The sequence below is a fragment of the Podarcis gaigeae genome, assembly GCF_964106915.1.
Source record: "Podarcis gaigeae genome assembly, chromosome: 1".
Classification (NCBI taxonomy): Eukaryota; Metazoa; Chordata; class Lepidosauria; order Squamata; family Lacertidae; genus Podarcis; species Podarcis gaigeae.
Window position 1 is genome coordinate 47,747,604 of NC_139678.1, and position 22,260 is coordinate 47,769,863.

The 22,260-nt window shown below is 42.9% G+C and overlaps 2 protein-coding genes across 3 annotated transcripts in view; one reads left to right on the plus strand and one right to left on the minus strand.

The window, feature by feature from the left end:
* Nucleotides 1-11,317, plus strand: part of SLC10A1 (solute carrier family 10 member 1) — a 322,488-nt gene extending 311,171 nt beyond the window's left edge. The window contains 1 exon segment of the mRNA XM_083754080.1: nt 11,124-11,317. The gene's annotated coding sequence lies outside the window, so the exon portion shown is untranslated.
* Nucleotides 1-22,260, minus strand: part of GALNT16 (polypeptide N-acetylgalactosaminyltransferase 16) — a 142,712-nt gene that overhangs the window by 93,977 nt on the left and 26,475 nt on the right. The window lies entirely within an intron of this gene.

Below are 22,260 nucleotides of genomic sequence, written 5' to 3' on the forward strand. Positions count from 1 at the left end.
GATTGAGAAGCTGATTGGGCTGGATCTGGCCCCCGGGCCTTAGTTTGCCTACCCATTGGTTTTAACAGTCAAATCCTCTACCCAGGGAACTTTGGTTACTGACTCCTGCTTAAAAAAAAAGAAAAGGCAAGCCTACCCACATATGTAATTTTATTGTGTATATTTGTTGTTTAAAATCTATATTTTGATAATGTAGCAGTAATATTATTGACGCACATAGAGACCTGTAAGCTCAGCTAACACGCCAGGCTAGAGGCCTTGTGCCTTATCTTGTGCTAGGAGCAGCTTTTCTCCCAAGGTTGTAAGCACATTCCTAAGTGCCTACATATGAAGGGAGACGTGCCTACTGCTTAGAGAGAGAGTGCTTTGTTCGCTTGCTCAATGAATAGGTAATGAAAGAAATACCATACATGGTATAATTATTATTGTGTTGTAACTTTAGATTGGAGGAAGTTTGTGCATATGTATTGCTTTAACAGATAACAGCTATGTACCGGTATATTACCAGGCCCCACCCTTTTGGGCTCGCTCAGCTTTCGGAGAGTGATCCCACTGAGCCTTTATCGGTAGCAATAAACACCTTTTTGTTATTCCTCAACGCTGCTGGAATTTTTCCTTTCAGCCCAGATGTTTATTTTGCTACATTATTATTATAACAGTCATACCTTGGTTCTCAAACGGAATCCGTTCTGGAAGTCAGTTCAACTTCCAAAAATATTCAAAAACCAAGGCGTGGCTTCTGATTGGCTGCTGGAGTTTCCTGCACTCAATCAGAAGCTGCAATGGATAGTTGACATCCAAAAATAGTTTGCAAACCAGAACAGTCACTTCAAGGTTTGCAGCATTCAGGAGCCAAAACGTTTGAGAACTAAGCTGTGTGAAAACCAAGGTATACCTGTGTTGTTGTTGTTGCTTTAATAATAATAATAATAATAATAATAATAATAATAATAATAATAATAAATTTTATTTATACCCCGCCCTCCCTAGCCAAGCCCGGGCTCAGGGCGGCTAACAACCAATAATAAAAGCAAGTTGATTAAAATATAATTTAAAAAAGATTAAAATACAACATTAAAACATTAGGATGCAGCCTCTTCACAGGAGGAGAAAGGAAAAGTTTTATTTGTACCCTGCCCATCTGACTGGTTGCCCCAGCCACTCTGGGTGGCTTCCATGTTTCCTGTTTTAAAGGTGCTTTTTACTGCTATTTTACTGAATATTTTATAACATTTTATGTAAATCACTTAGAGAAATGTTATTGATATAAGCAATTTTAAATCTTGTTAAATAAATAAGCATCTAAGCATATGTCCCTTTTGAACCTATGAACAACAGGTGTGACATATGCTTCTCAACCATGCGAGTTGTACTCCAAAACTTCTGAAGGGCTGCTTTGCAACAAGTGGTGGTGATGAATGGAAGTAGCAGCTGCAGGAAACCTCAGCCATTTTACCCTTTCATGCCCATACCATTACAAGAGCTGGAGTGTTCTAAGAAGACTTTGCTACATTTTCTCTTAATAATTCGTTTTCTGTTCTTGCAGATTCACAAAGAATTGTGGGAGCTAACAATGAAGGCTGCCTACTTGTAGGCCCCAGGGGATAATGCAGAGTGCAGAGAGGGCTTAGAAATTCTTTTGCAATATTAAAGAACTGCCACATTCTATCTCTGAGGTGATTTCATTATAGATGTAGGAGAAATCATCCCAATATCCTTTGGGGACTCAATATCTGGAAAGATGCTGAGCAGAACACAAAACCCCTTCTATTGACCAACATGCATTACTCTGTGAAGGGAACACGACGTCTTGGAATTGTTTATTCACTCCACAATTTTTCCACTTTGGTTGCCTGGCCTAATGCTTATTTTCTGTTTGGACTGAAGGAAATAAGCAACCAACTTAGGAGCCCTGACAGACCAGGCAGAGATTTAACCTCTTAAGAACAGAATAACACACTGCTTTTTGCAAAAAGGAAAAGGGAAAAAAGAGAGGTGAAATTGAGTGCAAAGGAGAACATCTTTCATTTCTGGCCATAGATTGAGACAGTCTTGAGGGGGCAACCTCAGGCAGCCAATTAAGACTGTTAAATCATCAGCTATTTATCAGGAGAAGGGCTATTTGGATTTCCCACCTCAAGTACCAAAATTACTTGGCTTTGCTTTTGTTTTATTTTTGACCTAATTTATAACAAGAGAAAGGGAAACATTAAGGTCATTATTTGGACTTTCCAAAGGAAAGTGGATTTCTGAAGTTGCCTCCACTGGGACTAGTAGGACAGAAGGCACAGAGGCCAACCATAGGCAAAGCCAGAGCTACTTGCAAGTGGTGCTAACAAGTTCTAGTTCTACCCTTATCTTCCTCAGTCACCACACCGAGGGCTCGTCCACACTTGGCCCCCTTGCACTTTCTAGATACAGCCCTGCACTTTCCTCGGCTGTTTCTGACCACTTTTCCCAAGAAAAACCATTCTTTAGTGCTGAATTGGAACAAACAGCAACATGGGTTTTCTGTGGATTCCTGAGAGCATTAAAGAATGGGGTTTTTTTGGTGGGGCAAGTGCTAGGACATGGACCAGAAAAGTGTGGACCTGTGCCTAGAAAGTGCAGAGGGAAATTACTGTGGATGAGCCTTGAGGCTAAGGGTCAGGGACCTGACAGGCAGTGTCACTCCTTGGACTAGTTGGACTAGTCAAGGGAAATGGAGAGTGGCTGACGGCAGATGGAGATTAGTGGGGCAGTGTCCCACTAAAGGTCCAGCCCCCGATGCTCCAGTCATATTCTCAACATCAGAACTTTGTGCAAAGATTTGAAAATGGAGGCTGCAATTATACATTCACATACAGTCCAGGCCAACTCTAAGTCTGAGGAGCCCAGTGGGGAAATGTCCTTCTGACTGAGGCTGATGCGGCTTGCAGTCTAAAATATCTAGAGGGCAGCAGGATGGGAGAGGCTGCTCTTCACTTCACTTCTATTCCAAGACAGATTTGCAAGAAGATCCCTGACAAACATCGCGGGTACCAGAGGCGCCAGGTTGCCCCCAAATTGAGAGGGCCCATTGCAAGTGTGTGATATGACATGCATCGTGCATCATGCACCATGCACAACGGAGGAGGCCAATCACTCTGGAGGAGCTGCCCACTGGACCGGCAATGCCACACCCATGTGATGTGTGCAGGTCTGCCTCAAGATTGAGGGGGCCAATGTGTCTTCGGGCCTCTAGTGTTGGTGGTGCCTGCTGGGTACTGTGTGTGCAAAAGTATACATGCGCTGCAAGTGGCGTAAGAGCCTGAAGGATATTGTAATTATTTTTAAAGTAATAATTGTAACTGTGCTGTATTATACACAGTGTACCGCCACACCATTGTTTTCAAGTTAATAAGGCAGTGCCTGTGGTCAAAGTAGTTTATTTACACAAGGACCACGCTTTGGGAAGTTTACCAGCAGGCAGAATATATATTTCTCTAAATTGACACCCGTTGTTGGTTACTTTTCCCTCTCTGAAAACAGCCACGCAGGTCATAAGTGGAGTAAGGTGACGGGGGGGGGGGGAGCTGCTCTAAATATCTGTTGCCAAAGTGCATTGTTCAGCTGATGGACTGTGAAAAAAGACTGAAATCATAACTGCATCCATCATAGCCTAGACTAGCAAATCTGAATGTTCTTTCAATGCCTTGGCAGGCAAAATTGGTGCAATTCATATTAAATAATAAGCAGGTATGGATCATTAGCATGTCAAGGACATCTATCCTAGAACTGAAAAGGGGAATAAGAACGACGCATTTCTCAAAGGAGAAAACCTAGCCAGTCTTTTTAAAGGTGCAATTATTAAACTAAACTGTAATATTGAAAAGAGAGGCAGATCCTTTCTTTTACACTCCTATTACTATTTTTTTTTAACAAACAAGTTGATCATTTTGTTGCAAAATTCCCTATATTGTAGTGGTTAAGAGTGTTTGACCTGGCAGACCAGGGTTCAGCTCAGCCATAAAGCTCACTGCATGTCCCTTGGGCCAGTCCCCATCTCTCAGGTTAAATGTTGCTGTGAGGATAAAATGAGGAGAGGGAGAACCATGCACATTGCACTTTCCTTAGAGGAAAGGCAGGATATAAATGCGCTAGAAATAAAATAAATACCTAAATAAATTGCGTACTTTGGGTGGCCAGCCTGCAGCATGGGTGTCAAAATTGCCACTCAGTCAGCGGAGGTTTGTAGCAGTCACAGACTAGAGCAGACGGGAGCACATGACTGGCAGTGTAATAGTCAGGCCTTTGCTAATAAAAGCTAGGAATTGTGTGATGGATAGAAAGGAAATGGCAGTGCCTACAGGCATTCAAAAACAATCTCCCATTTGCATTCTGAAGTAGTACAGTTCAAAAAGAGCTGCATCACAGGATTTTTCTGAACATGCTGAATAGCTCCAAGAAGGAAAAACGGAATAACTAATTGCCTTAGTTTTGTAGCAAGACATACATGGCATACCCTCCCAACTTTACCTATTCTTAAAAAAAAAAGAGTACTTTTTGATTCCCGCTATGGCCAGTTGCAAACCTAACTGCTAACCTCGCAGGTATGACTTAAGTGATCAGCAGTGCATTGTGGGGCTTGCACCCCCCCACCCTCCTTACATCTCTGGCCAAATTTCTTTCTCCTTTCCCTCCTTGGCATTAACCATGGTTAAAATCTCTGATAACAAGGCTTAACTAACGCTAGCTAATAAATGGAATTCAAATTGGGGTTTCAAGCTGGTTGGCAGACTATGTTTAACATCAGTGGGAGAAAGAGGTGTGGAGGTGGGTTTCAAAGCCTGCTCCAAACCTTTAGCAATTATTTTAGAGATAACCTCAAGGTTTCAAATAGCGGGGTGGGGGTGGGGGGTGGGATAGAGTATGGAAGAAGCACAGGCCTGTGCGGGGCAGTCCTGCCCTCAAGCCCCCTTCCCCACTGGCCCAACCTTGCATCAAACCAGGTGGTCTGAAGCAAGACTTTCCAAGCATTTGGGGAAATGTGCTTAGAATCTTTCCCATCACCAGGAGCTCTGATTCCACGGGGTTTCCCATCACAGGGAGAATTATGAGCATATTCAGCTGAATAAGACTCCTCCCTCAGTCTTCCCCACTCAACGTGGGGCAGCATGAAGCCAGGAATGATGGGAATACTGGTTTGGGGCTGAGGCCCCATCTACACTATATCCCACATCCATCACCCACCCCACAATTTTTTTTCCCTGAATGCCTGAATAGGGCTAGTGTTACATCTGCATTGGGCTGGTGCAGATAATTTGCTTTTGTGAACCGAATTTTGGACCAAATACCTGGAGCTTAAGCTTAGCACAAAACTATATTATCTTGTTGCCAGGTAATAGATAATAGCACTAGTGTGTTGGATTTTAACATTTTAAAAATATTAATATTACAGGAACACTGTACAAACGTTTACGACGTCTAAATGTGAAGAAATTTTTTTTGGGGTTGTAGTGCATATTTTGAAGGGGAATGCATATTTTGAAGTTAATGTGCCAAAAAATGATTTAACGGGGCCTACTGCCAGGCCCCATCGAGGAAGTTCTCTCACTTGGCTTGATCACTACCATGCTATGAATGGTCTGTTCACTTAATGTAAAACAAGTGTACCTATTTTCCTCTGACAGATGTTGAAGGGTATGCCAAAGTTGTTCCATTCCAGCACAGCTGAAACAATGAGGCATTTTCAGATTTACAAATCAAATTTTACAGTTTGTGCCAGAAGTCTAAACTAGTATAACCACCAAATAATGCATTAAACTTATTTTGCTCAATGCTTAACTCAAGCCAATGACACTAGTCTAGTTAAGACTGCCACATTTTCTCCCTGACGGAGGCTCTGTGCCTAAACAGCTGCAAGACCAACAAACATCCAACAGGTGCACTCTTCCAGTGCTTGGGATGTGTAAATCTAGAGTTATTGAATGGCTACCTGTCACACACATTTTAAGGGCATAGGAATCGGGAAGAAAGGTGGAGCCCTAGATACCAGATCTGACTTCCACTGCGATATCCATATAATTTGTCAGATTCCTTAGGTACTTCCCAGCAGCATTTGAAACTCCCATTGTTCTAGGCACATTTTGCAACAAGGAATTTCATTAACGCGAGCAGTTTCTGAGGTCTGGGCACAGTACTGCGCCTAAGATTTCAGAGTAAAACTGCAGAGTGGAAGGAAAGAAGGACCTTTTTCTGCCTCCCCACTTCCAGCTACTCCCTGAAGACTGGAAAAGAAACCCTCTTGAGAATATTAGGGGGGTAAGCAGGAGAAGGACTAGACCTTGTGAAAAATGAACATAATATTTTAGCTGCAGTTCATTCATTTTCAGCTTTGTATTCTATTATAAGAAAGTGTGCCTAGACATTCCGTTGTTGCACTCATAACCTAGGTATAAGGTGCCATGTAGCTCCTAGCTTTCATATCTCAGTTTCTAACACCGCTCATAGCTGTCAACGTTTCCCTTTTTTTAAGGGAAATTCCCTTATTCCAAATTGGATTCCTCACAAGAAAAGGGAAAAGTTGACAGCTATGACACTGCTTCCATGGAAGCAAACAATTAGAATGGGACAAGAAAGACCAAAGGGCGGAGCAAAAGCCTCTTCTTGCAAATAGTTCCTTGGAGTTGGAGGCAATCGAAACAGCCACACACAACCACTTATTTAAAGGTACAAAGCATATTTGGGTAGCAATCACGGTAGATGTTGGGAAAGTCTAAAGCATTTTATAATCAGGAACACAGTTCTATATAAAGTAGTGGTTACAATTAAGCAGCATGTGCATTTTGTTAAATAAAAGAGTTAAATAAATAGACAATAGCTGCAAAATATTGATGCAGCAGTGATTTTCTGCCATCAGGCAGGCAGTATATAGATCCAAATTTCTCCAAGAGAGATGGAAACATAAAGGAAGTTTCACTAAAGGCAGCATAAGAGGGCAAAGCAAGGTATATTTGGAAATAGAAGACTAAGGTTATAGGCAATCCAAAGAGTTCTATTATTGTGAAGCTCACCCACATGTCATAATATAACACTCCAGTGCACTCTCATAATGCCTCTGAAATGACTGTATGACTTCATCTTTGGAAGAACTGCCCCAGCACAGCAGTCAACATAACCCTGATTTGCTGTCACTGCCATTCATGTTCAAATGGGTCTACGGCACTTTCCCACAGAGATTATTGCAAACAATTCTCCAGCTACCACTATCGAGACTAATGGTATCAATACCAGCTCAGCCAAAGCTTTTGGGATGTCTATCCAGACATTACTTGCAGCAGTTGTGTGTGCTGTGACAACCTTGTAGCCTGAGGCATTTCAGGCTGTGTGAGTGGCAGCTGTCAGAAACCTCATTACCCAAGTCTTGCTCACATGCTCACCTCAAGCGTCTTTTCTTTGGGGGCTCATCTAGACTTCCTTTTGCACTGTGCTGTCCAGGCACCAGTCCTCACTTTCCAAGTTCTGTGTCTGAGTGGTGATTTTTTTGTCCCACCACTTTTCCTGGGAAAACTGGCTGCATCAGAACAAAACAGACCCTCCAAGTGTCCCTATTTTCCAGGGACAGTCCCGGATTTACAGAAGCTGTCTGGGTTTCTGATTTGATCCCAGAACGTCCCCCTTAGGACATCCCTATTTTCATCAGAGAGGGTATGGAGTTATGTGACCCGCTGAGCCAAGGAGATAAGTAACTATGCAACCTTTAGAAGATACCTGAAGGCAGCCATGTATAGGGAAGTTTCTGAATGTTTAATGTTTTATTATGTTGGAAGCTGCCCAGAGGGGCTGGGGCAAACCAGTCATATGGGTGGGGTATAAGTAAAATAAAATAATAATAATAATAATAATAATAATAATAATAATTAAATAGGATACCTGGTTCATGGGGTCATGAAGAGTCGGACACGACTAAACGACTAAACAACAACAACAACAAAGGATACCACTACTTTCATCAGAGAAATGTTGAAGCGTATGCAAACGGCAACTGGGCTTTCCGCAGATTGACATTTGTTGTGTTTAGCGGTAAACAGCGGGTTTTTCCCCAGGGAAAGCAGCAGGATAAAAAATAAATAACCTGCCCAGACACGAACCTGGAAACCTCAGACCTGTGTCTGGAAAGCATGCCACAAAAATAAGTCTAGATGAGCCCTTAGCATGGAGAGAAACACAAGAATGCTCATGTGCTCCCACCAAACCTACAACTTACTGTGGGAAACAGCTATATGCCCAGATAGTTCAGGCAATACTTGCATTTTTTTTCAAGGAGGGACCACATATAGTTGTATTCCACATTATGGTGTAGGTATGGTGGGAGTGTGCAAGCATTTGTTTTCCCCACACGCACACCTTTGCTAGAGGGGTGGGTGCTTTCGGTGAGTGTATGAACCTTAGCAACAGGCCTGTCATAGGCGTTCCCTCCTCAAATGAACCGTCTCAGATGTACTGACATACTCCTTTTTTTAATCAGCCTTACCAAAAACTATCAGTACACCCTGATCCCCTTAGGGACATTATGGGCAAAACATCTGTTTCATACAGACAAGGAGAAGAGAATGACAGAAGCTTTTAGAGAACCAAAGGCAGCCTCGCACTAAATATACTACCTTAGCAGATCCTATTTCACCATTTATTAGATACGTCAGTCACAATTATTCTCTCAGAGAGGAAGCATCCCATTGACCTGCTGATTATAAAAACACGCCACAGGTCAAACTGCCTGCCATTTATTTTATGTGTATCACTGGATGATATTACCGGTGGAAATTCATTTTTGCCCAGGACATTTCAAGCCCAGGAAAAGAACAGCAGGTTTAAAAAGTGTATATTTGCATGTGATGATTTATTTAGTATTTCACGACATACATAGCGGCAGACAAAAGAACTGGTGCCATTAGTTCTCAGAAGGCAATTACAGCAAAAGTGATATTTGAAGTCAAGAAATTCATATATAATTAATGCATTTCCTTATTAAGACGCTTGACCATTAGCCTTTTTCTGCTGATATAAATGTGCAATTACAACAAACATACAAAAATCAAGCAAGTTAAAAATAAATGACTATTAAAACAGAGGGGGGTGTTGGTATTGAGCGAACTTCCTCAGCTTGGCTCAAACTGAGCTTAGGAGAAAGTAGTATCATTACAATTATGTGAAAATATTATGCCCCCCCCTCTCCTAGCCTATACCTGGCCCTCTCTCTCCAGGAGATGAAGAGGATTTATCCTAGAGAAAAATAATAAATGACGAGGTTGGTGGAAAGAGGGTGATTGTCATCAGGATCTCAACAGACCCAGAGTTTTTGAAGGAAGAGGTCTGCGACTCTACAAAGGACCCCAGACAACCCCACTACAACTCAGAGCAGTCCAAAGAGCCCCATGTAATAGATGCTTCACCTGATCCCTCCAATAACCAACTGCATCCCAAACTCAGCCTTGATCCTCAGTTCTCTCCTTTCTCATGTGCACAAAGCCTCAAAAGCAAAAACAGCAGTGAACCTGCTGGGAAGTCCAGCCTGTTTGGCTCCCCGTTGTTGGAAGAGGAGCCAGTGGTAAGTATATACCGGTAAGTCTCTTAGTCCCCTCTGGAACTTTGCTGGGTTAATGGTTTTGTTTTGAATGCCCAGCTCTGGAACACTCTGGCTCAGCTCAGGTGATGGACAAATACAGTGGTCTCCACCAAGGAAGGAAAGCCCATTTACGGTATTTTGCCTGAGCACCTCCACCAAAAAAAACACACCCTAGAGTTGGCACTGCCCCTGTTACATCAACAGGAGCACAACAGTTTGAACATCTCCACGTTTCTGTAATCCTTTCCCTTTCGTCTAAACTTGGTGGTAATAAATCAGGAAGGGAAGCTTTGTGAGAGACAGAATCTCCATTAGGTCCTAGCATACTGCTGCAACGTTGTCCCAGGCACCCGGAGCCATGGAGAGGGCATGCTCCATAGTTCCCGGTGCTCAGGAGGCTGCTGTCTCAGGGCCTAGAGGAGGCCCCTTCACCTGTTCCCACAATCTCTGCTGCTCCATCCCTGTGAAGGAAGTTTGCGTGAGAAAGGAATAGGGTGACAGCAGCAGTACTGGAGGCTTATTGACATGGTAAGGCAAACCAGGTCTGAACTCAAGGGACATTTCACTCCAGTTTATTTATTTATATTTTATATTATGTTATTTATGTGTAGGTTATATGTCACTTAAGATAAGCAATCTCTAAGCAGTGCACAGATGGAACATACAATAATTATTAAACATACAGAAGAAAGACCCATAACATTCAAAAAAACAAATTAAAATTTCAAAGCAAAGGAACACACACAAACCAATAAATGTGCACCACAAAGAACCATAAAATTCAAGAAAATAAATTAAAATTTCAAAGTAAAACAGTGAAGTATCAACAATGTATGCATAAATATAGAATAGAAAGTAAATTTAGAACAGACCTAGCTAGCGTCTCTGAACTCCATCCAATTCAAAGGTCACGCATTTCATTCAATAGCCAGAGGAGTTGCTGAGGTCTACACTTCATCCCTCACCACTCCCAATTGTCCTTTATCAGTACTCTTCACATGGCAGCTAATACCTCAGGAAAAGGAGTATTAATTTTCCCACAAGTTCCCTTTATTGTGTCTGAACAAATGTTCCACAGGGTTCTGAGTCCAAGACAACGTCCCACCCGTCTTCCTTCATTTGAAAACAACACCACAAAAATAGCATATGTTATTGGCTGGAAAATCATCAACTAGACACAACAGAGGATAAAATGGGCCTGGGAACATAATTCTAACCAGTAATCTTCAAACTGTGCCAGGAGCTCTAGTGTGGCACCTGCTGGCGTCCCACAAGAAACACATTAATTGAACATTTAAGCCCACTTTTGAGCAGTGTGCAGGTGCAGTTAGAGGCTGACCTCAGGGTCCAAGTGCTGGGGCCCCCAAATGAACCCCCAGAGAGAGGCAGGGGCAAACACTCTCATGCCAGAACCTGATCTAGGCTGGGCTCAGTGGGACTGGGACTAGTCAGTCCACAGCATCCTCTCAATCAGGCATGTACCTGGTTACAGATGTTCATGTTGTTTTTACTTTTAAAATGTACAGTGGTACCTCAGGTTACATACGCTTCAGGTTACAGACTCCGCTAACCCAGAAATAGTGCTTCAGGTTAAGAACTTTGCTTCAGGATGAGAACAGAAATCGTGCTCTGGCGGCGCGGCGGCAGCAAGAAGCCCCATTAGCTAAAGTGGTGCTTCAGGTTAAGAACGGACCTCTGGAACGAATTAAGTACTTAACCCGAGGTACCACTGTAGATAGAGGTGATTGACTGTACAGCTGACTATTTTACCTTAACCAGTATCAGTTTCCCCAGTGTTGTGACTGGGAGCGGCCACCGAGACCATATAACACCAGTCTTGAAAGACCTACGCTGGCTCCCAGTACGTTTCCGAGCACAATTCAAAGTGTTGGTGCTGACCTTTAAAGCCCTAAACGGCCTCAGTCCAGTATACCTGAAGGAGCGTCTCCACCCCCATCATTCTGACCGGACGCTGAGGTCCAGTGCCGAGGGCCTTCTGGCAGTTCCCTCATTGCGAGAAGCAAAGCTACAGGGAACCAGGCAAAGGGCCTTCTCGGTAGTGGTGCCCGCCCTGTGGAACGCCCTTCCAGCAGATGTCGAAGCGATAAACAACTACCTGACATTCAGAAGATATCTTAAGGCAGGGAAGTTTTTAACGTGTGATATTTTACTGTATTTTTGGTTTCTATGGAAGCCGCCCAGAGTGGCTGGTGAGGCCCAGCCAGATGGGCGGGGTATAAATAATAAATTATTATTATTATTATTATTATTATTATTATTATTATTATTATTATTATTGAATCGCAGCAGAAGCCTCCTGGCAGAGGCATCACTGCTGCTTATTGGAAAGGGTGTGTTGGCAGCAGGGTTGGAGCTGTGCAGACACACCAGTGGAACTAATCCAGTGTTCTTACCCGTGTGCCCATACAGCTGCCCCTCTTCTCCCCTCCCACTAAGCGGCAGCAACTTGCCAGGAGACTATTGCTGCAGCTCCACCCTAGCGGGCAAGTCACTCCTGAACTTTCCATGAGGTATTTCTTCAAGGCCTCTTTCAACTAACATGCAGGTTCAGATCAGAGACTCTTGAAGTATCACAGAGGGCGGCTCTTCCGATTTCTTGCTATATAAAAAAATGAAACCATTTCATACCAGTGGTGCTGTGGTTTCACTGTCAGTGTTTTGAGCTCATGTAGTTTTCTTGCTGTAGTGGCTCAGAGGTGGAGCAATAAAGGGTGGTTTTGTCTGAAAAACCCACTCGATTTTTTCCTGCCCAACACAATAGTGCATGTCTGTGGTTTTTAAGTCAAGAGCTAATATGTCTCAGTTACCAGAAGTATGGGAAACAGCGGGTTAATCACAAGATGACTATTGGCCGACAAAATTACACAGATGGCAGATTTAATTCCTGGAAGCATTAGACGAGGCATTTCTGCTACGGATAAAGAAACATTGGCTGCCTTGTACAAGACCCTCATGAGGCCACATCTGTAACACAGTGCAGTGTTTTGGTCACCAATTTTCAAGAAAAATGCATTCAAGTGGAAAGACATTCAAAGAACAATGACAAAAATGCAAACAGGAATAATTTGTTTTATGCAGCAGAGATTTGAAGAGCTTCTCCTATTTAGCTTAGACCATGATTAATGCTTGACTAGGCTAAATATAACCAACCCATGGACCTCAAGCTTAGAAAACTTTGCTCTGGAATTAAAGATATTTTGTAGCAGATAATGAGTTGCTGGCGTGGCACCAACATGTGCCTACAGAGGCCTTTCATGGCACCTGTGGGTGCATTTAGGCATGAAAGAGGCATTTGGTTTCACCCAATAGAATAGGTTGTGGCGTGTGCTTGGCTGTGGTAGGCATGTGATGCCCACAACAGTTTATTTGTTTTGTGAACGTAGCCACAGATCCAGAAACGTTTGGCAACCCCTAGTGTAGACTATAGAATCATTATCCAAAGTAAGTGAGAAATGCTCAGTGGATCTGGCCAGTTCATTCTCAAGTGGAAAAAACAGACCCAAAAAAGAGAGCTTTAGTATATAAAAAAGAGGCAGCCTTGCAAAAGATCTTTTGACCTTCATGTCTCACTACAGTCTTCTGCCCCTCTTTTTATAGAATTGCTCAACATGGTCTAAAATCAATGCACCGGTATTGTCTTCAATTCTGTCCTGGATTCTTGAAGTTGACTGCTGGGGTCCCTCATGACCTCTGCCTGGCCAAATCTTGGTGCCTCTGTTCTATACTTGCCCTTGATGTTTCCCTCTCAGGATTGCTTTTGAAGCTGTTGATCATACTTAGTTATACTTTCACTGAGTTTTTGTAGAAGTGTCCCTTCAATATATATAACTGCTGTCAGTGGCTTTCTTCCCCGTGATCATTTTTAATGTATGCCTAGTAGAAGATCTGCCTTTTATGTGTGACAATCCCACAAAGTCCAGTCCATTGCCCTTTATGCTTTATCATTCATCTTCAGGTGAGCATGCCAACTCTCACAGCTTCAGCTCTTTGCATTTTTGTGCCTGTAACTCCTAACTTATTATTGCTCAGAAAATAAGATGCTTTGAGTCCTTGCTTTTAGGTTTGAATCAGACTGATTTCATGAGCAAAACCTTGCTTCATCCAAATTAGCATCACACTGCAGTAGTGCATGATCAGTCACAAGGTGGAAATGCCCTGATTCTAATGTTATTGGAGCACTTAAATTTGGTGAGAGGTAGCAATGGGGAGCAATGTCTACAGATGGTTGCAGATGATGAATGGAGAATATACACTGAAAATCCTTCCTTTCTAATGCCCACATATGGTAACCATTCACATTCCTTCTGGCTTTGAAGGCTGATAGCAGTATAGAAGGACAGTCTCAATTTTGTGCAGCCAATCCTAGATGTCTGGATGCTTTTAAATATTGAACCAAGGAAACAGAAATACTGCAGAGGAAAAGCCAAACTCTTCTCACCCCAAATCTCAATTTCAACCCTAGGAAAAACCCATCTGGGGATGTTAAGCTTTCTGAAACAGTTTCCAATCACTGCAGGACTGATAACATCTTAAAAGAAAGAGTGCTTTTCAGGACTCTTTAATTACCCAGCTGAAATGTGACTTTAACAGCTTTTCCATTCTCATAAGGTAAGAAGCAACACCGGGAGGTAATCTCTGAGTCACTGAGATTACCTTATATCAGAACTAGTGGGAAATCATCAAAGCCCATCAACTGTCAACTATTCCTCCACTTTTATTCATCAATCCCCAGTTTCATTGAAAAGAGTAAGTGGGTTCAAAATGAAGGAGTAGAAATCAGACAACGTTGATCTGTTCAAAGTTATTATTCCAAGCTGCGCTGCTGTGGTATATGATTTGATTATATGAAGCATCCTGCAGCACATGAAACTTGGCTGCTAGGCTGTGCAGTGAAGCCTTGCGAGCCCTATTGATTTCAGGAGCTCAGGCAAAACTTTGCAAATCGCAGCACTGAAGCTCTGTACTGACATCAGCTCAGCTGAAATTATCTAGATCTGCCGTATGCCCTCCAATCGGCCCTTGCCAACTGAATCCTATCTAATTAGAAAAAAAGTTTAACTTGATTCTTTCATACATGCTTGAAACGGCTTATATGTGGTATGCATACTCTATCTTCCTGTTTACCAGGTATTTCCCAATCTACAGTGGTACCTCGGGTTACATACGCTTCAGATTACATACGCTTCAGGTTACAGACTCCGCTAACCCAGAAATAGTGCTTCAGGTTAAGAACTTTGCTTCAGGATGAGAACAAAAATCGTGCTCCAGTGGTGCAGCAGCAGCGGGAGGCCCCATTAGCTGAAGTGGTGCTTCAGGTTAAGAACAGTTTCAGGTTAAGTACGAATTAAGTACTTACTTAACGAATTAAGTACTTAACCCAAGGTACCACTGTATTTGGTTCTACAGTATCTAAATACTTGTATCAGGGAGTGTGTGTGCAACTCCCCAGGGGCTTCAGTTTTGGGGGAAGGGGGTTATGTGCACCTGACCCCACCACAAAAGGCTTGAAGGTGTTAGAGCCTTTTTCCTTAACAAAGGGGAAGCAGGAGAACCTCTTCATTGGCCATTTCTTCCCTCCTTTCAGAAGAGCATGGCGAACCACACCAGTGCACCTTCTCCAGCTTCTCATGGAACATCAAAGATGAACTACAAACTAGAGTTGTGCGCAAATGGCTTGTCGAAACCCTCACCCTACCTGTGCACAGAGAAATTGGGTGGACAATTTCACCAAATTTCTCCACCAAATTTGCAATTGCCTGACTACACATTTCTGGGGTGGATTGTTTTATTTTATTTTATTTTTTAAGATACACGCAGCTATCTGCACACATGCCCTGTTGATCCTGAATGGGCAAAATAGGATCAAAAATTAGAAGGCAGTGACAGACACAAAAAGGAATGTCTACTGGTATGAATGGGAAAGACTGAAGTTGCTCCTCATGGGCAGATTCATGTAGGTAGGAGGGTGTGCCCTTCTGGTCAAATTCAAATTGGGGGGAGTGGTTTAACAGTTAAATAATGCTCAAATGAGGACAAGCTCCTATTCCCTGAATGTGGCGTGTTCCTTGCTGAAGCTGAACAGGTCCGAGTCTGGTCAGTGCCTGGAAAGTTAAACTACCTAGAAACCACATGTACACGACTTTGGGCTCCATGATTGAAGACAAGCAGGATAGAAGTGTAACATAAATAAATAAAATTAAACCACCTCTCTCATAATGAATGTTAGAGTTCAAGTGAACCATAATAGTGTTGTTTATTTAAAGCTCTGTTTTAAAAGCACAGTATCAAAATGCCAATACAAAAGAAATATGGATTTTGCATATAGTGCTTGTCCAAATAAACTGGATATTTGTCCAGCTTGAACATTTCTTCTTTGGGTGTAGATTGATACAACATTGGCTGGGAAAAGTGGGACTAGTCTGGAACTGCCCTCCCTGTGTTCAGTCCAATAAAGGTGTTTTTCCTTTCCAGGTTAAAGCTAGAGGTTTGCAGCAAAAGCCAGCTATGGACAGCACCAACTGGCTACAGCCCCATGGCATTACCAAGGCATATCCTCTCCTCAGAGCAACTTTGTATTGGGGCGTGGGGACACCTTTCTAAAACTAAACAAAAAAGGGCAAGGAATGCACTTACAAATGGCACTTTAAAAATATAAAAAGATGAGCAGTCTTCTAGTTGTAATGGGGGGGGGGGCAAGACTGACTCTGAATTAAACATGATGAAATGTTCATCTGCCGTGCAAATTGTGAGGCACGAGGACAAAGCTACTGTGTTTTCTTTTTAAAGAATATGACTGAGCTCACCCTAAAATGGCCATGTCATTTATTTTCAGATCATGTCAGTTTCAGCTAGATACATAAAATCTATTTTATCCACTTTTCAGATTCCAAACTGGAAAAGCAGGCTGTGAAATAATAAATCTTCTCTCCTCACACCCACCCACTGGGACTTGACTGTCCCTTAAATCAGCTCTTAGAGATAGGATATTTTACTCCTTGGACTAAAAAAACAACCATCCTCTTCTATGATTTGTGGCACTTTGCTTATCATGTGGAATAGCAAACACAAAGCTTACACTGGAGCATTAAACGGAGGCAGCAAGGCAGGCTTTTAGTGGTATTCCATACTACCAGGATTTTAGGAAATGGAAGATAAGGAGAAAATTGATGCTGTAATGTGGGCTCCAAAAACTTAATTAAACTTAATTAATTTGTCACAAGGATCAATTGCAAGATCATCATCTCCACCTAATAAATGAAGCTGTATCATTTCCTCATTGCTCAACTTCCCGTTAAACAAGTTGTGGTTACAAGAGGGCAAGAACTGTAGTGGCATAATGGCTGTTATGCTGTGATTTTGCTACTTTGTTTGAAGATTCATCAACTAGATTTATATCAATTTAAATCAGAGCTCATCTATTTTGAAGTAAGGTAATCAATCTGAGATTGCAGACAATAGGTGATCGAAGAGATTCAGCTCATGATTCCCAATTATATTTCCCCAAACAGTCCTGCTCATCAAGAAACTGAAATTAAAAACGCTGTGAGACCCCAGGTCAGGTCAGAAGTCACATGATTTAGAAAGCTTCCTGAAGTTATGCAAGTTTGGGTCTCAGCAGTGCCTACATGGGAGATTGGCTGGGAGCCCCATTACGCAACCTTGAATTCTGGCTGCACTTGTTCCAATGATCATGCAACCAAAAATAAAAACAAAGTACGTGCTGCAACCACGTCTTGCTTTGCATACCAAGTTGTATTGAAACACAGGGCATGAACATGAAAGGGGCATGCAGGCATTAAATGATAAAGTGTGGCATCTTCATGGGAGGCATGGTGAGGATTGCCAGATTCAGTGGCAGCACATTGAACAGTTGTTTCAAATGGAAAAATAATAATCTGTGCAGCTTCTACTGTCATAGCATCCCAGTGAGAAGAGCAGCTGCTCCTGCCAAAGGCTACCCAGAAATTCTTAGCTACTTTTAAAGGTACAGGTATTGTGTCAACTCTTGCAGCTGTAGGTTCAGTAGGTAAAGAGACAGGGCTCTAAGATGAAAAGGCCCTGGGAACAGCTGACCCTGCAGATGCTGTTGGACTCCAGCTTGTATCAATCCCAGCCAGCCTGGCCAATGGTCAGGAATTATGGGAGTTGGAGTCCAACAGCATCTTGAGGACTACAGCTTCCATATCACTGCTTCACCTTTCTCTCCACAGTGAGAGGACATATGAGAGAAATATGTACAGGGACATAGACAATTTGGTAAACCTAGGTAGAGTTGGCATCAGTAGGCATCTGTCAAGGCCCATGACTCAAGAGGAGGCCTACTGCCAAGCCACAGAGCCAACAAAGGTTGCTGTGACTCCTTCTTGCTGCCCTATCTTCTCTCTTGCCCTCTTCAAGCAACTGAGGAGGAGATTCTGCTTGCCTTGGTGGGGTGGGTTAAGCCCAGAGGATTTGAACAAGCAAACGGTTGGCAGAAAAATGAAGGAAGTGAGTCTACTTATGGACACACATGCCCCATGGCATCTTGATCAGGGCACCTCAGAACCTGGAGCTGACTGTGGATAAGACCCTTCACCAGAAGAAAGCTTATCCGTCCTGGTCTGCTAAAGGAAAACTCTTTTCACCTTGTCAAAGCTAATACTGGAGATTGATAACTAGAAAGGAATTTGATATGGTACTGCCAGAGGTTAACAGCTTGGAAAGTATCTAGTGTAGCAGTTACAAGGATACATACTGTAGAGAAGACAAAATCTCTTGTACCTTCTTCAGTGCTGGTAGGAAGTGGTAATACTTAATTTATCAATTCCTATCCCCTCTTCACAGAGTCTCTGAGGACACATTCAGAAAAGAAGAAAAGCATATAGAACAATCCAATCTCCTTTAAGCTCAATGCAACAGCTATAATCCATTATCAAAACGGAGGGGGGGGGGAGACACTTTGAGATGAATTGTGAGAACTAAATCCCTGTTAACTAGGACACTGTAACCCCAAAGCAGCTGAAAAAAATTAGTAAAGGAGCACTGAATAATGCACCAGCAAATAGGTCTCACACCAATGAGTTGGTTTGAGAGAGAGAAAGTGCTCAGCATCATCAGAAATTATAATGATATGACAGGGTGAAGATACAACTTACCACTAAAAGGTAAAGGACCCCTGGAAGGTTAAGTCCAGTCAAAGATGACTATGGGGTGCGGCAGTCATCTTGCTTCAGGCTGAGGGAGACGGTGTTTGTCCAGCATGACTAAACAGCTTCTGGTTCATGGAGGACTGTGATGAGTGCCAGAGCACACGGAAATGCTGTTTACCTTCCCGCCGCAGTGGTACCTATTTATCTACTTGCACTGGCATGCTTTCGAACTGCTAGGTTGGCAGAAGCTGGGACAGAGCAACGAGAGCTCACCCATGGTGCAGATTCGAACTACTGACCTTCTAAGAAACTCAGTGGAACTACTCTGCTCTGTTCAAAAGCATTTCCCTCTAGAAACTCTGCTTATCTCTGCAGCCCATGCCACTCCTTTCCTACAGAAGCAATTTTGACACCACTGAAGTACAAGCTTCTTTTCATTAATGGCAGAACAGTTAACATGGAAACACTATTAGCTTTCACTTTCCTGATCTAGTTGAGTAGAAAACAGTATCAGCACCGGCCATCAAACTTCCTTTGGGAAGGCCAATGTACTGCGTGTATCACACAACTACTCGCTGTTCACCGTGAAAGCCCAGCAGTTCCAACTATAGAAATCCTGCAGTGCACTGAGAGCCCGTTTTTCTTTCTTTTTCAAGTTACAAGGAGCTGACATACAATTCTGCTCTTTTGCACCACCTGAATGAACAGTACAAAGCAACTGAAGTCAGTGCAGGAGAGTCTATAAGTAGCAGAGAAAAGATCAGTCCCCAGGGACAAACAGCTGCCTATCAAGCCCCTAGATTCAAGCTATCCAGAGAAGTCGACCATTTTCTGAAACCTTATGTGCAACAAATGAAGTTGCTGCCTATAATTCATGATATATGTAGTTAAGCCACTGAAATAATGGTGTCAATCCCCCCAAATCAAAATGACTAACATGTAACTTACATGTATGTACAGCTAGGAATCCTGATAGGGGCAGATACTCATTATTGTAGCAGTAGTAGTATACAATTTAATAAATGTTTTAATTTAATAAATAAATAAATAAAATACCATTTCTAATGTGTTTGGGGAGGGAGGTTTATTGGTTTCTTCTTTTTGTTCTTGTTTTTATCATGTACTTTTTGCAAGATTCTGGGCATATTCTTGGCTTACATGCTGGATTTATGTCAGATATGAATGCAGTCCCTGAAATACTTGTTAATTGCTAAGCATCTTGGAGGCATCAGACAAATATGAGCATTCTCACTTCGCTCTTCACCTAACTTGTGCTTTCACATGCACATATCTCCAAAGAACCATTTTGGTACCCTGATGCAGTCCAACATATATGCAGCTCTACCTCAGCTCCAGTTATACTGAATTCTCCATTATATCGAATGTCTGAATGTGAATTCTCCCCAGCATCCTGACCTGGCACTTAACCTCTGCAAAGTGCTTATTTCAGTGAAATTTCAGAAAGATGGGGCCCTAGATACCACATAGGACTGGACTAGGGCTATGTGTTATCTAGAGGTATGTTTGAAGTGTGTCAGAAGAGAGACTGATTTCCTGCTCTGCCATCACCTGACCAAGACCCCAAATGTATGTTCATGAATCGAGTTTCTGCAGGACCCAATGATGTGATGCAGCATCCGCACCAAAAGTAACCCTCGGGGAACTCTTTTATTTCTTTACTGCAAGTGGGGCCTGCAAGAAAATGTTGCAATGTAACCTCAGCATCTTGCAGGAATCCTCGAGTGCTGGGTTCCTGCCAGCCAGCCAGCCTACCGACTCAAGGATATCAAATCCTCAAAAACAGCTGAAACAGGGCATTCTACCGTAATTCCCTGCTTTTCCTATTTTTGCTTTTCCAATCGAGAGTCAACATTCTATGGGCGGTAAGAATAATCAGTCCTCAATGAGCTATTTTAGAGGGGCTGTCCCTTAAGTTCCCCCCTATTTTTTCTACTTCTGCAAACCTTGGAGTTCCCCAGAGGATGCTGATACTTCCCTCTAGATTCTCAGTGGCCCCTGTTTGGGCTGTCGTTCTCCTGGCCCTGATTTCGCTGACAGAACAAAGGATATACATGCAGGTGGCAGCCATTTTAGGCGTGTCCAACTGATGTGCGACCCCACACACGCTTGTCGTTGCTGACCCAGAAGTGCCCCCCAAACTGGGTGGGCTTGTGCGTGCTTCGCCAATGCATGCGCAGGGTCAGGAACTGAACCCCTGCGAAAAATGGTCGCCAACTGTAAAGTTCAAAGAGTTTATTAGTTGTTGAATGGTCACTGAAGGCCACAGTTGAGAACACTGTCAGTTAAACACTGTTTAAGAGGGTTGTGTTTAAATATATTGCAGTGTGGCATTAAGAACAACCTCTCAAGAGAAGTTAGCCTGGCGGCAGCAGTCATTTCTCTGCCCCTCTAATAAAGTCTTTCTCAGAAAACTACGAAGCCTTTCTCAGAAAACTATAGGGAGACCTCTTGCCTGGAGAACAAGGAGTTTCTTTCAAAAGGGATACTTTGTACACTGGGGCGATTATACATAATTAATAGCACTGAGCGCAGTTCACAGGAACTCCACTGCAAAGCCTATCTCCTCGTTTTGCCGCCTACCTGAAAAATTAAAAAGACAAGAACAAAATATGCTGTTTCTGCTCTAACTGAGCTATATTGCACCTGTCAGTGATTGCGGAACCTTCTGGTCTGAAATATAACTTAATTATTTGAGTTAGAAAAACACACAGCTCTGCAAGCGAGGGGTGGGGGTGGGAGAGCGGACAAACTAAACAGAGGCAAATGCAATGAGGATGATAAACAATCTGGTCATCGACTTTAATCTTCTTTCTTATTTGGGTGTGTCTTGCTGTGCTGAATCCAGCTGAGGCCCATGAATAGGGCTGTAATTGAGGAGCAGCATCTGCCCTACAAATGCATAAATGTGCTAACATCCCTACCGCGAAGCAAAAGCCTCTGAACGGAATAGGGGCTTACATCTGAGAAAGTGTGCCTTGGATCCGCCTGGAAATCAACACGGTCTTTTAACTGCAGCCCTTGAATGTGCTTCGGCAGATTTTCATCACAGCGTGAAAACTTCTCCAGCTATTACAAACCTATATCTACAATATCTGGTTTAGAAGCCATAATTTTGAACTCTGTCATCCCATGCCTTCCTTGTGTTTTTCAGTTTCCCGTTTCTGATTTTGTCCAAATAGTTTCCTACTCATGTAGGGTTTCCCACAGGCATCTGGTTGGCCACTGTGAGAACAGAATCCTGGACTAGATGAGCCATTGGCCTGATCCAGCAGACTCTTCTTATGTTAACCTCATCAACATCACCATAATTTTATTTGTATGGCGTTTTTCCATTTCATTCCATTCCCATTCTCGGTGAGTTGGGGACTTCCCCTGTGTGCAAAGACAGGCTCCGGCTGACTGAGCAGACAAGTCCAACAGTGGCTCCAAAGGTCAAGAAGGTGGTTTTCTGCACATGCTGTAGAGGGAAGTGAGGGGCAGATGGGGCTCATCAACCTGAGAAGG